This window comes from Micropterus dolomieu, linkage group LG14, assembly GCF_021292245.1.
Source record: "Micropterus dolomieu isolate WLL.071019.BEF.003 ecotype Adirondacks linkage group LG14, ASM2129224v1, whole genome shotgun sequence".
NCBI classification, from domain to species: Eukaryota; Metazoa; Chordata; class Actinopteri; order Centrarchiformes; family Centrarchidae; genus Micropterus; species Micropterus dolomieu.
The window spans coordinates 15,387,862-15,402,356 of NC_060163.1; the positions used below are offsets into that span (position 1 = coordinate 15,387,862).

General features: G+C 39.7%; 1 long non-coding RNA gene across 3 annotated transcripts in view; it reads right to left on the reverse strand.

Moving 5' to 3' along the window:
- LOC123983089 overlaps positions 1 to 9,128 on the reverse strand; it is a 42,581-nt gene extending 33,453 nt beyond the window's left edge. For all 3 annotated transcript variants that reach the window (XR_006828119.1, XR_006828120.1, XR_006828121.1), the window contains exon 1: positions 8,817 to 9,128. This is a non-coding gene — a long non-coding RNA (uncharacterized LOC123983089). The remainder of the gene's footprint in view (positions 1 to 8,816) is intronic.
- Positions 9,129 to 14,495: the final 5,367 nt, after the last annotated feature.

Sequence of the window (14,495 nt, forward strand, 5' to 3'; positions counted from 1 at the left end):
TCAGTGGAATACACCACCCCCGTGGGACTGCTTCACATGGATTGTTGAGACAATGACAGTAACTTTTGCTCTTTGCTTTTGTTTAATACATTCTTAAACTTGACCTACACAGTCTGAGAGTTTGCTGTCAGGTCCTAAACCTTTTCATTGTCTGAGCACACGGCTCCTATTCTGACCACCACACTGCCAAAAATTTTAAACCAGCAACTACTTGCTGCAAAAGAATTCAATACTTGCATTCGTCATCAAGATGCTATTTGACCTGTGAGTACAGGGCTCCCACATTTTAACAAAAGAAAACAGACTCCCCATGGACAGAGAATAACACTGTTTGGCTGCTTTTTAATTTCGTTTTTTGTTGAGGTTTATTTATCTGAGATCCAGTGCAACAGAAGGAAACAGAATTTGTATTTGAAATATGACACAGAGTCGTCATTATTATTATTATTATTATTTATTATTAATTACCAGATTTTATCTTCAGAACCTTTCTGAAGGTAGGATTTATTGCAGTACTAGACTGTTAGTTTTAGCTGGGGTTTACCTAATAAACTGCCATTCATGAGTGTAAGTGTTATAATTACTGTTGACTATGTATAATTACATAATTAATTGGGGTGGCAGCAGAATATTTAAAGATAGATACATAAAATCCTGACAGGACTGAATTAGTTTCTTTGTATTTTTAATTTGGGTGAACGTACCCCAGAACATTAAATTCCTCTAATGGAACACTTTTATTAGTTTTCACCCAAGTATGCATGAATGTAAAATTGTGCAAACATACTTTTATCAATCAGTTATGCTAAGAACAAGTTAAATGATGCCAAAATCAATGGCATCATGATGAGGATGAATGATATAACAGGCAATCAACGTTTCAAATCAAGAATGATTTTCTTGACACTAAAGTCACCTGCCTTTTTTTAACATTTTGCAGATTAATATTAAGTAAAAACAGAAAATCCATCCTAAAAATAAAATGGCCATTCTTTAGTCATTCTTGACATTTGATGGCATTTTTCTCTTATTACAGTTTTTTTTTAATTGCTAACAAGCGTTTACATATCCCTTTTCGAAGCTCTTAACACAGCAACACACCTACCTCACAGTTAGCCAAACAGCACATTTTCTGCTCAAAACCACATTTTGTTTTTTAAACACCAACTGTACATTTCAAAATGCAAAAAAATCCAATGATTCTGTCAAAACACTAGCACGTTTTCATTTCAAGAGGACCAGTTCAATCAATCATAGCACGACGACAACAGTTGACGGCATAACAAAAACTGCATTACCTTTCATGTTTCAGATCTACATGCATACAGTAGGCAATGTGGAATCCACTGTTTTTTGTAATTTAGTCTCCTTTTACTGTAAACCACCCTACATTTTTGCTTTGAGGGTCAAATGTGTGCATTTTTGCAACAAACTATGCAAAAGTGAATGAGTCATCTTTACTTTATAGAATGAAGAGTAGAAAAAATTAGTAAGCGACAAAATTGCGGAAGTCTGGCTCTGCCATCCCTAAACACAAAGCAATCTCAGTCCTGGCTGTTCTCATCTGTGACACCACAATGGTGGAACAAGCTACCACACACCATCAGAGAAGGGGCGTCCTTCTCTAACTTCAAGAAGCTCACGAAAACTGATCTCTTCCTCTTACTGTATCACACCTCCATCCCCTAACCTCTAACATGCACTTCCTGTGCTCTCTCCTTACAATTGTCTTGTATTGATTTTTTAAACTCTTACTTCTTTCTCTGTGTATTTACCCTATTGATGCTATATGTGCTAATAGCTCTTACTAGTATGTATTGTCACTCATAGGTCTCTTACTGCATTGATGCTTGTATGCTGTTTCTCAAATGTAAGTCGCTTTGGATAAAACCATCTGCCAAATGAGTAAATGTAAATACATAATTACATTGAAACAAAAAATGCACAGATGGTATAAAAACCTGACCTTTTCTAATCCATATGATCTTCAGCATTTGGCCCCATGTTCTCATCCACATCACACCTAATGTCATCTCTCACTATGCACCTGGATAGAAACACTTACTGGTTCCTGGGCCAACTATTCTTCTCCTTTGTTCTGAGATTATTCTTTCTTTCTCTCCTCCACATCGGATAAACTCAACTTCAGAAACTCCCCTTTTTGCTGCATTGTGTATGTAATTGAAAAAACTTCAACACCTGGCTATGTCTCTGGTTGAGATTGAAATTAGCTGACCTATTACAATAAATGAGCTAATTGTCAATGTTTCAATGTTTATAAGCTGTTTCAATGTATATTTTGAGCTACAATTGTAGCAGAAGTAGAGGCTTTATATGTAATTTAAGGTTTTGAGAATGATATCTTCATTTCTGACATGTAGTGTGCAAGCATTTGACTGCATATTCTGTGTAAACAACATAACTTGTGTTAATAGTACGGTATGAACAGGCGATGTTGGGCTAATTGTGTTTAGAGTTTTGAAAATGTGACTACAGATTGGACAAAAGGATGTTAGTGGTTGTAAAAAAACTGCAACTTTAACACCCAGTCTGTAATATTTACATGGCTGATAGCTTTACGATGTCATTTCAAGCATAAAAATAAATGTAATGTCAGTGCTGCTGTTATTACAACCCATAAACCAACAGTCACACAAAGGCACACACAGACGCACATTATAATATCATAATTGGTCACATTTTCATACAAACAAATGTCCATTGTGACTCTGCATTATTATACCATATATACACAACAGATCTAATGAAATGTTCTGAACACCCAGTGTGACTGTAAGGCCACAATTACCTGGAAAATTAGTCAGAGTACCACCCACACTGTTCCATGGGCAGGCAGTGCAAAAACGACACAGCAATGAGAGCTGAACATCAAAGATAGACATAAGAAACTCAACAGCAGTGGCAAATTACTGGCAAAGATGTGTATGAAAACAGTACTGACAGCTGGTGCCAAAGATTTAAGGAAAACTGGCAAAAAGAAGGTGACAGTCAGATTAGGATTTACACAGATCAAGAGCACATTGACTGGGTTGGGTTTTTTTTTTTTGGTCAACATACTGAAGTCTAGTTTAATACTTAAAAATATGTGCGCGCCTCAGCATCCAGATGTAAACAGAAATACTGTCTCAGCAGCTTCATAAAATTTCAGATAAATGACTGACACAACATAGCATTTTCCCTTTAAGGCAGGTGACACTTTGACAGTCTCTGTTTGCAAGAAACACAAATGCAGAAGAAGCTTAAAATCCACAGTCTGGATGATTTGCAGTCAGGTGGCGCCTGTTGCCACAAATGCCAGCTGTTTACTGATGTTTGCCAATGTTCAACAAAAACTCCTCACTGTTATTGGAGCTATATTGACAACACAGATAGACACAGATATTAGAAAGAGTATTCTGTCAGTTTGGCTTTGCACTCCTTTTAACACTGTCGGACTCATGACAGTTATTAAAAGGATCAAAATCAATGCAGCAGAACTAGAGAAATGTATTCTACACATTATTCTTCTTGTCAAAACCTGGTACCTACATTACCCACAGTGTTAGGGAGTAACGGATTACATGTAACGGCGTTACATAATCAGGATACAAAAAAAGTAACTGTATTCCGTTACAGTACAGAAAGTAAAGATGTAATCAGATTACAGGTACATTTTGAAAAAATCGGGGATTACTCATAGGGATTACTTTAAGCAGAAAGTTTCCATGAAACAGAAAACACAGTGCTATTTGCCTTTTGTATATGTTTTTTATATACAGTCCATGGTATCTGTACGTGTTTCTGTAAAAACACAAAGCTAGAAAGGGACGTGTCACAGACATTGATTGGCGTTTACAGTCGCCAGTAGCGCTGAATGTGTGTTTACGCTCCCACCCCGTCATGCAGACCCTGTGCTCTGTGCAGATTGGTTCAGCTCTCAGTGAGTGAATACGGCAGCTGGACTGGGACCGAACACAGCCTCCGAGACTGACAGAGGCCAGTTTGACCACTGGGAATACAATCCCAAGGTGGTTTTCTTGTTGGGTTTGGCGCATGTCATCCCAGGGCTGAGTAAGCTAACAGAACCGGTAGCACGGCTAACCGACCGAGCTAACTAGACACAGATACAGGCAGATAGGCTACAGTTAACATCAGCAGTTTAGCAAAAAGTATGTTTCTCTAAAAATACACTGAGCAGAAAACGCATTATTGATACTCTCTTCATTTGCCTATTTTGCACTGAAGTAATCCAAAAGTAACAAAAAGTAATCAGGTTATATTAATTTTATTTTGTGGTACTTGGATTACAATACCAATTACATTTACATTTGCAGCCAATGACACTGGGGGTTGATTAGATGGCCAGATGGAGAAAGCCAGGTTGGGAATTTTTTTGCCAGGACACCAGGGAACCCCCTACTCTTTCTGTTAAGTACCATAGGAGTTTTAATGACCACACTGAGTCAGGACCTCAGTTTAACGTTTCAACCAAACGTTGCAGCACAGCGTATCTGTCACTGCACTGGGATTTTTCTTTATTATTACACACTGAGCAACCTGGCAGCAAACCCGTACCGGTCCATGCATTTGACTACAAGTCCACAAAGACGTTATGTGACATAAACTGACATCTGCTGCACACTCTCCCCCACCTCCTGCGAGAGCAAGTATAAGCACATCTTTCCAGATGACTTGACTTCAACATCTGTCCATCAGCTGTAAAGACACCTCAGCCTCATCCAGTGGGTATTAGGGGTGAGGATAGCTCTTTCCAGCTGCATTTAAGGTCCCTTCACAAACTCCCTTCACACCCTTTTCACTGTGCTGTGTGTCTTCCAATGTACTGTACCGTAGAGTTACAGTTACAATATGAGCTCTGATTCCATAAATCAGCTGTCTTCCAAAGTGATTGGATCTAAAAGTGGATCTGCAGTTCTATTCCTTTTTTTCCCCAATCACATAAAACACTACTTTTGGGAGGCAAGAAGTGGTCCTCTTTAGGCTCTTTCAGCTAAACTTCTGGTTTTAACCTGAAATATGTATTTTTACATTTTTATTTAATTTAAAGTCATGTTATTAAATCTTAGAAATTACAAGCAACCAGATGCAGGATTGCAAAGTCACCTTGCAATACTTTTAAGATGGTGATCAATGAATAAAAGATCCTCCTTTATTATTTTGTATTCTTTTCATAATCTCTCTTCATGTAAATGTATTTATCTTGCTCCAGCTGTCTCTTGGCCCATACTGAAGGCAAGCCATCATGACCGACTGTTCTGCCAATTTTCCACTGGATCCTTCCTTGTGCAAATTCATGGCAACACAGAAAATTGGTTTGAATCACTGTACAGTGGGGGGCTGTCAAGGTGTTCCACAGACCTGAAATTGATGCACTTCCTGTCTGGCCTGCCATAAAAATTGGGACTTGAGGGTCTAGTTTTGGGTCAGAATGTTTTATAGAGAATTTTAATCACTCTCCACACTCTCTCTTAGACAGGATGACAACATACTTGCCCATGTTGTGCTGCTGATGGATAATGTAGTTACAAAACCAGAGAGGGAGAGAGAGCGAGAGAGAGAGAGATTTTTCAAAAAATCATTTATTACAATCTTAAAAAAAACATACAACACTACACAATCAATTTGTCCATGTACAACATAATTTTTTAGATAAATAAACACCAATTTAAAATACTGTAGCAGGATTAAACATTTTCCACACAACCACACCCAACACACTATTATAACCATAGCTGCTTAATTGATTTTCGTTTTTATAAAGCAATGAAAGATCTTGAATCTTTTAACATTCGAAACCTCACAAGAATTGTAAAAACCATTACACAGTCATCACTAGACTATTGCTCTATTTTATTCTTACGACTAGCATAAATTGCCATCTTTGCTTGTCCAAGTAGGAGGTTTATCAGTTGACATTTGAAACGTAGCTTCTTCACATATTTATAACCCAAAATGAAAATCTTTTTGCCTGAATTGGCCCCACTAATACCAAGTTATCAAAGTGCAACCAGGAAATGGGTTTTTACATTCAGGCCTGCATGACCCCCCAAAATTGTCTCCCAACAGTTGCAGTTCTTCTTTTATTAAAGAGGCCCGCCATTTATCTAGTATTTGGGCAACTATACGAATGGATATCATCCCCAATCGATTAGCAACTGTCTCACTGTTACCAAAGTCTGCTAGATTGAATAAAGTCCCCAGTGTCGTAACTCCAGAAGACCAGAAGCAAGCGCAGGAAGAGGCTTTTCACGAGTGATGTCCATAGCTGAACCATAAATCAAAGGCTCCTTTAATAACCAGTACAGTGATCCAGCACTTCTGGTTCGGTGCACTCGGTGTTACAAGTGACCAAACTTTAAAACGATTATGATAAAACACAGGGATTTTTCTGAGATTCATCTGCTTTGGATCCATCCAAAACAAAGTTCTGTCCAGTCCCAGTCCATCAAAAGTCTGTAAAATGGCACAAGCCACAGATTTACAGTTAGAATCCACTGATCCTAAGAGAAGACGCTGCACAAACTGCAAACGGAATGCAGCTGTTCTGCTTTGTAGATGCACCAGTCCAAGCCCACCTTCTTCTTTAGGTAGATACAAAACACTCTGTGGAACCCAGTGTAGATTATCCCAGAAAAAATCGACCAGGATTGACTGGATCCTTGACAGCAGTTGTACTGGAGGATCCACACAGGCCAGCCGATGCCAGAGGGAGGATGCCACTAACCAGCACAGCAACATCGTCCGCATTGGCTGACAAATGAAATACATTTTCACACTCTGGAATTTTAAATTTCCAATTAATTTCTGTCTCAGTTTTACCAAAAGGGGCTCTATTGCCAAAGTGTACAACATCCCAGACAAAGCACATCCCTGTCTGATCCCTCTATGGACTTTGAAAGGAGCACACAAGTCATCATTAACCTTAAGTATACTTTCCATGTCACAATAGAACTCTAATTTTGTTAACAAAATCAGGACAAAAGCCAAAAGCTGCCAGAGAGCTCTACAAATAATTGTGTTCAACTCTGTCAAAAGCTTTTTCTTGATCAATAGACACCAGACCAAATTCCAACAAATGACTCATATCTAAAATATCTCTGATGAAAGAAATATTATTCTGAATAAGCCTACCCGGCACACAGTAGGTCTGGTCAGGGTGGATTGCCTGCCCCAACACTTCACTCAGTCTGTTGGCTAATGCTTTAGAGAGCAGTTTATATTCAGTGCACAGGACTGACACAGGTCTCCGTGATCTTATATCGTTCATTTACATTTACATTTATTCATTTAGCTGACGCTTTTATCCAAAGCGACTTACAATTGCTACATGTCAGAGGTCGCACGCCTCTGGAGCAACGAGGGGTTAAGTGTCTTGCTCAGGGACACAATGGTGGATGGGTCACAGTGAGGGATTAAACCTGGGTCTCTCATCACCACCCCCTTTCAAGTCCCCTTTTTTTGGGGATCAGAGTGAGCACTGCTCTTCGACAGCTCAGAGGCAACCTCCCCCCAGCGAAGCTGTCATTAAGAACAGTCAACACATCAGCACCTACTTCCAGCCAAAAAGACTTCCACAGGTAGGCCATCTAGCCCCGGTGCCTTTCCACACTCCATACTCTGGAGGGCTCTCTGCAGTTCCTCCAGGGTTAGAACCCTTCCAAGGTCGCCATTAGCCTCTTTGACCACTTGCGGTGTCAATTGTCAAGGAAAGACTCAGCCTGAGCATCTGCACTCTCACTCTTATAAAAACTGACTGCTCTCTCACGTATTTCACCATGCCCAGGCAAAAGTGTAGCGCATGAATAAGCCTTTTTTGACCATTCTTTTGTTCCAAATTAAAGAAGAATTTTGATGGCACATCCATCAGCTCCACACTTTGAAAGCGGGACCTAATCAGAGCTCCCTGTGCCTTAAACCCTAACAGGTCAGCCAATAACTTCTTATTAGCTTTAAAATTCACTGTATGTCTGATTGCCAGTTTGTTCTGCTAAATTTTGCAGTTCAATTATTTCTTCCTCCAATTTTTTCATTGAACGAGTTATATCTCTTGTGACATATATCTCTCCTGCCACAATTACTTTATTTGTGCCTTAGCAAAATCCCACCATTGTTGCAAAGACTGAAAAGATGATTTTATGGTTCTAAAATCATTCCAAAAGTGTCTAAACACCCCTCTAAAATGACCATCTGATAACAAATTCGTATTAAAATGCTAGTAAGCACTTTTTAACTTAACAGAGTTTATAGTCAAAGAACAAAAAATTAAACTATGATCTGAAAAACCAACTGGAATAATAGAGCAACTCCTAAAATAACTAAGTTGGTGTTTAAAACCAAAAAATCTGTCAAGTCTAGCTAAAGACAGCATATTATTGTAAGAATGAGTCCACGTATACTGTCTCTGGGCACTGTGAAAGTTTCTCCAGATGTCAACAATTTCATTAGAATTTATTACCTCTAGGAGCGTCTGCGTGAAGGCATATGTGGCTCTCCGTGATGCCTGTCTATTGTATGTTAGATATTGTAAAACTGACTGAATGTTTCAGACAGATCCTCTTTCCAGGAACTGACTGGATGCCACAGAAGACAGAGATAATGTTGAGAGCAATGATGCGGCTTCCAATGGTAGCGAAGGTGACAGATTTGACTCTGTGATCTATGAGCTGACTGACTTTCATGTCTGTGAGCCAGGATTACACCCCTGTCTTTACCATGATCTTTTTGAAGGTATTGTGTTATTTGGTCTGGCATTGCACATCAAGCATCTTGTCAAAGTAGACAAACAGTTTACATACCTTGAGCTGAAATAAACCAGTGTCATTATCCTGGTAATGATGCCAACAACAAGCAGTGTGAGGTTAATCCAGAGGTGAATAGTTTGGTAGGCATGCTGTGCAAAACTGGTGTTTGCTCACAATGTTGTCGGTCTTGATTGAAGAAAATACAGGAAGCCAGGTCATTAAGTATGGCAGCTGGTTTTACAACTCAGAGATTTTGGAGTTGATCAGTGCACCGGCCATTTTCACTGGCTAGATAGGCTATTGAAGAATTCTTATTGATGAATATTTGTAGTTCAGACAGCACATGTTTCCTGATCATCCAGTGAAACCCAGGCATTATTATATCTATCATTACACAGAGATTATGGTGCACTTTGGTATCTGTGGATATTACCATTTAAGAGTAAACATACATACTTTAAACAACATCAGAGAATCAGTGGCTCATCACACTTTTGAGCCTGAAAACACAAGCCATTGTCATTGATGATGAGGAGGAGGGGCTTGCCGTGGGAAAAATTCAAGTAATACTAAGCCACAGAGATTCAGAAGTACATTTTATTACTGAGTTAACATATATATATAATGATTTAGTTAACTAAAATTCAAATAAAAACATTCTCTGAAAAAGAAGAGACTTATAAAATATAAAATTGTGCATCCCAACATTTATTTTAAAAAGATTAAAAAATGTTTACTATGTTGATCCAATCTGTTTTTTCCATTACAGCTTCAAAGTTAAGGTCCAGAACATGACAGTTACTGATTCAAACATCAAATGTGATAACACTAGGGGTGTGAAGAGAAACTAAATAATTGGTTCATGAGATTGAGACGAGACGTGATTACAACGCTATTTTTAAAGAGGTGGTATTATGCACATTTTCAAGTTCAAAATCTTAATTAGGGGTTGTACCAGAACAGGTTTACATGGTTTAATTTTCAAAAAACACCATATTTTTCTCATAATGCACATTGCTGCAGCTCCTCTTTTCACCCTGTGTTGTACGCTTTGCTCTTGAGCTACAGAGTGATGCATCTTACAAAATCTTTGTTGGGAGTTGCACATGCACAGTTCCCAGGTAAGGACTACTAGCCAATCAGAAGCAGAGAAGGGCGGGTCGTAAGAAACAAGGTAGTGTGATCCAAATCAAAGCCGCTTCAGACTGCGACCGTAACCTAGCAGATGGTATAAGTTACAACCAGTCCACAACCACAACATCATTGTTCCACATCTTACCATAATACCACTACAAAAATCAACATATTTCAACTCAATTTTACATAAAAATTGGCCAAACAATTTGAAGTAGCTTTCACATCGGGTGTAACATTAGCATTATAGCTATAACTTTAGCTGTGTTAACCAACGTTTCCAACAACTCACTAAACGTTGAACTGTTGCCGGTGTTCGATCTATGCTGCCTTGCTGAAAAATGCTACCATAGCGCAAATCGATAGACTGGACTCTACTCGGCCCTGCTCCGTTTTCCATTGCAGATAGTACCCAGAGACAGTACATAGCTTGACTGGCGCGACGTAATGTTCAATGCGACACACACACCAGCGATCCACACAGCTTTCACTTTTTTAAGTTAAAATGTTTCAACATTCCTCAGAATGTAAAGACAGATAAGCGGTATGAAAACCTTCCAGCTGTGTTTTCCTCTGCCGTTGTTGCTGCAGCGGTCTGTGTGACGGCGGGAGCAGAGGGCTCTGTGAGCGGGCGGCTGGCCGGCCTCACGCGCTCCTCCCGCGGGTTGGCGCAGGCTTCCCCCGCCGCCACTTGCAGAACTCCTCAACTCCGAAAATATTCAAGCACAGAAGTGGATTTAGTGATTTTCTTTACGAAAACTGTAAAATATAAACTTGCTGTCTGGTGCAGCAATGATGATGCAGTGAATAGTGAATATTCTCTCTGACCAATCAGCAGTCTGTCGTGTTTTCACGTTACATTTTAGTATCCCTCAGCTCGCTTGGAACCTCGATGGATGTGAGGTGATACGAAAAAAAGTACCTGGAAGCAGGTACAGGTACAACATTTCTACAATGGAAAACCAAACAAAGGCGAGTCGAGCCAAAGGGCCTCCGCTCAGACTAGCTTGGTTTGAGGGCATGCCTGACCCCCGCTAGCTGCTTGGCAAGCTTTATGATGCGTTTTCATTGTGATGTCACAAGTAAAGGAAGTGAAGGGCTGGACTACAAACGAGCTGTTCTGAAGCGGTTCAGAGCAGAGCTTTCTGTGGGAGATGGAAACTCCCTTTGGGCTGGACTTTGGGCTTTTTCACTTTACAAAATTGTTATATGCACAAAAAAGAGATATAATTATTAAGTTATTTAACTAAAATTCAGGAACAGGACCATGCCCCCCCCCCCCCCCTCTCTCTCCCTCTCTCACTAATCCAACAACCTGCGCATCATTTAATTCCTCCACCTGTGCCTTCCTAATCCAATCACCTGCACATACATATATAAACTCATCTAACCCCTTTCTCTCTCATTTGTCTCAGTTCTCACATCACTTCCCTCCAAACCCTGCCTTTTTCGTCCCAGGCCTTGCTGTGTCAAGTTTGCATGTTCTCCCCGTGTTCGCGTGGGCTTCCGCCAGGTACTCCGGTTTCCTCCCACCATCAGAGACATGCATGCTAGAGTTAAAAATTCCACCAATTAAATGTCATTTTTCTACCACAGGGGGATAATAAGCAAGCCGCTTATCAAGAAGTCTCGACCACCCCGGGTTCCTAGCCACTCCGGCCCCTAAAACCCTAAACAACCCACTTAATCCTTCCATTCCCGACCCCTTCATCCCTCTCCCCTCTACCCCTCCATAACTACTGCTCATTATCTGAATAAACCACCTTTTTAAAAACCAGAAGGGACTGAGCCTTTGGAGCCCGGCTCTTAAAACACATTATTTTAGAATTGCATTGTTGTAGTTTATGAAATATTTGTTATGTTTTATTCTGTGTTTTTGTGCAATTATGTTTTTGCCTTATGGATTACTGTATTCTTTTATAATATTATTTCATTATTTAATTCCACTTTTATCAATCACTATAGTAACACAGCCACACACGATACTGCACATTTCACAGGTAAACTAAACTCACTTACTTTATTGCCAATCTAAGAAAAATATGGGAATATACAGTAGAAGGCAAAGCGTCACACGATTGTGATTCAGTAATGTTTCAAGGGGAGAAAACTGATGTTTCATCTGTATTCTTTCAACTTAAAAGGCAAGCCAACATCCAGATGCACATTATTCTTAGCTACAAACAACAAAGTACAATGCAACCCTCTCAGCATGACACCATGCCACTCCCTAAACATAAGAGAAGCACATAATCATCAGAGTGGTCATTCATCCATATAATTCTCCTTACACTGACTGCCTCAGCAACCAAAGCTGAAGCATTTTCTCCCTGCTTCCAAAGCAAAATTCGGCATCGCTTTCTTTTGCTGAGTAGTACATCTTTTGTGGTATTTAATAGACTCTGTGATCCATAATCAGAAAAATAACCCCTGCTGCCTTTCCAGGAGCGCACTTCAGGAAGCACACTTTTGAAGTACCCATTTCTAGCATACAATTGCCACTCTGAGTTTTGTCAAATTATAAAATATACACAGAAGCCAGAGGTTTTCACAAAGCGCTCCAAGGTAATGTGGCGATTCAGTGAAATTTATGTTATGGCAAATTTAAAATGTGCTTTCGCATCGGAATCTGCTTCACTAGATTACATTGAGCAGCAAATAGCTATGGATATTAGGTATCCAGCTGGGACCAAGGCAAAAATCCTGCAATACTGAAAGTCTTTTTCTGTCAGTAAAGCTATCTGCTTACAAAAAAAAGCTCACATTGTGACTTTGTTCCATTCAATTCAACATTGAAAGCCCATCCACTTGAAATTCAACCTGGAACTTTTTCAAGTATTGGCAAGATCAGGCGTGACCCCATTTAATGTAGATACACACTGCTTTCCAGGCAAAAGTTAACAGCCTTGAACTCTCTTTTTTTGCTACCTTCACAAACATCACGTATACATCTGTTTGACAGCAACAGTGAAAGGAAATTACAGTCTTAACGTCAGCATTATTATTATTTTTTTCCACATGGAGCAGAAGCCAGAGCCATTTGGAGCCTCGCTTTCACTGCTGTGATGGGATGTCTCTTTCTGAGGTAAAGTGACACATGCTGCCAAGTACGTGGGGAACACACATTCACAACAGGCTGTCACTCACTCCAATACACACACACACAGCATCTATTTCAATGTAGTACACCATTTAGACTATTAGATTGTTAGTATTTAGATATTTTTGACCCTTTGAACCCTCTGCTGTATTTGCAGGCTTTTATCGGCCATTACTTGGCTTTGTCTATAATGCTATATACTGTTATTGTCAGAATAAGAGAGTGTTACAAGCAAGTTTTTATAAAAAAGTGTTTTACGCAATTTGAAATGATTTATTTTCCCTGTACGTCCTCAGGTACCTCCCCTGTACACCTCTAGACATAAATGATTGTTCAGAAAAAGTGGAAAGACCTCCTGAGCAACGCAAACAAAGACACGTCTGAGAAAATCCCTGAAAATGTCAGCAGACAGTGACGTAACTGCTGATGTTGCGGATTCCCCTGCTTTCACTAGTTTGCTCGGTGCAGAAAACGGCTGTATCGACCGCATTAGAAATACACAGTGATGAGTACCACATAAAGCAGAGCAGAGCTGCTGAAATTAAAATTAATTTCATCAGCTCTGAATTCCATCCAGTTTTCAAGCCTCTAAGTATTGGGATAACACACTGTTCCAGAGGATGCGCGTGTTGTTCAGGTCATCTTGCCACCAAATAAAAAAGTAAAATAAAAAGTAATTGGCATTACAAGCAATGTCAACACTGACTGAAAGGTGACACCATGTGGATAGCCCAACATGCGGTGGACGGTGGATGCTGATCGTGTGAACACACCATTTGCATAAAGTGCTTTTAGCATCTGCAATGCAGGTGACAATGCAGCAAATCAGGTGACAGCTCTTCAATAAGTTTAAAAATAGGACAAATTAAATCCAATAAATTGTAATAAATAGCCTTTTTTTGACTGCTATCTATGCAATAAAGATGTACTGAACACTACATGCTGTATTGAAGCAGCAGCAATTTAATTAATTCTCCAGATGTAGTTAAAATTTTGATGAGTTTTACACTAAGCCCTGTAACTTGATCAGACAAGAGATAATGCACACTTTATGAGGGAATTAACAAGACATAAAAAAGAATGCATATGTAAAGAATGAAGAGCAACGGCTTTGTACATGAAATGTTTATAGACACAAATGAATGGATACATGCAGCCATGAATGTTGTGAAGACCACAATGAATAACTGGTAAACAATTGAGCACCACTTTAATCTGAGAGAAGTGGATTTTTTTGTTTGGATGCTTGGTCCCATGTGCAGTTCAGCCAGCTGATTCCAAGAGCTCGGGCCGTTGTTGTTCCCGCGTGATGAATCTGCTTGAGCCGGTTATCTCTCTCTCAGAAGGCGCCCCCACTTGGCTGGGTGTGCTGGAGCTGCTTTCATTGTTAATTCCAGTTCTAACCTTTGTTGTGTTATGACAAGGAGCAGGTTTCTTACAGAAAGGTTCCTTCATTCAGACTTGAGCTGGGCTCTGGACAGAAGGCCCACAGGAGGTTG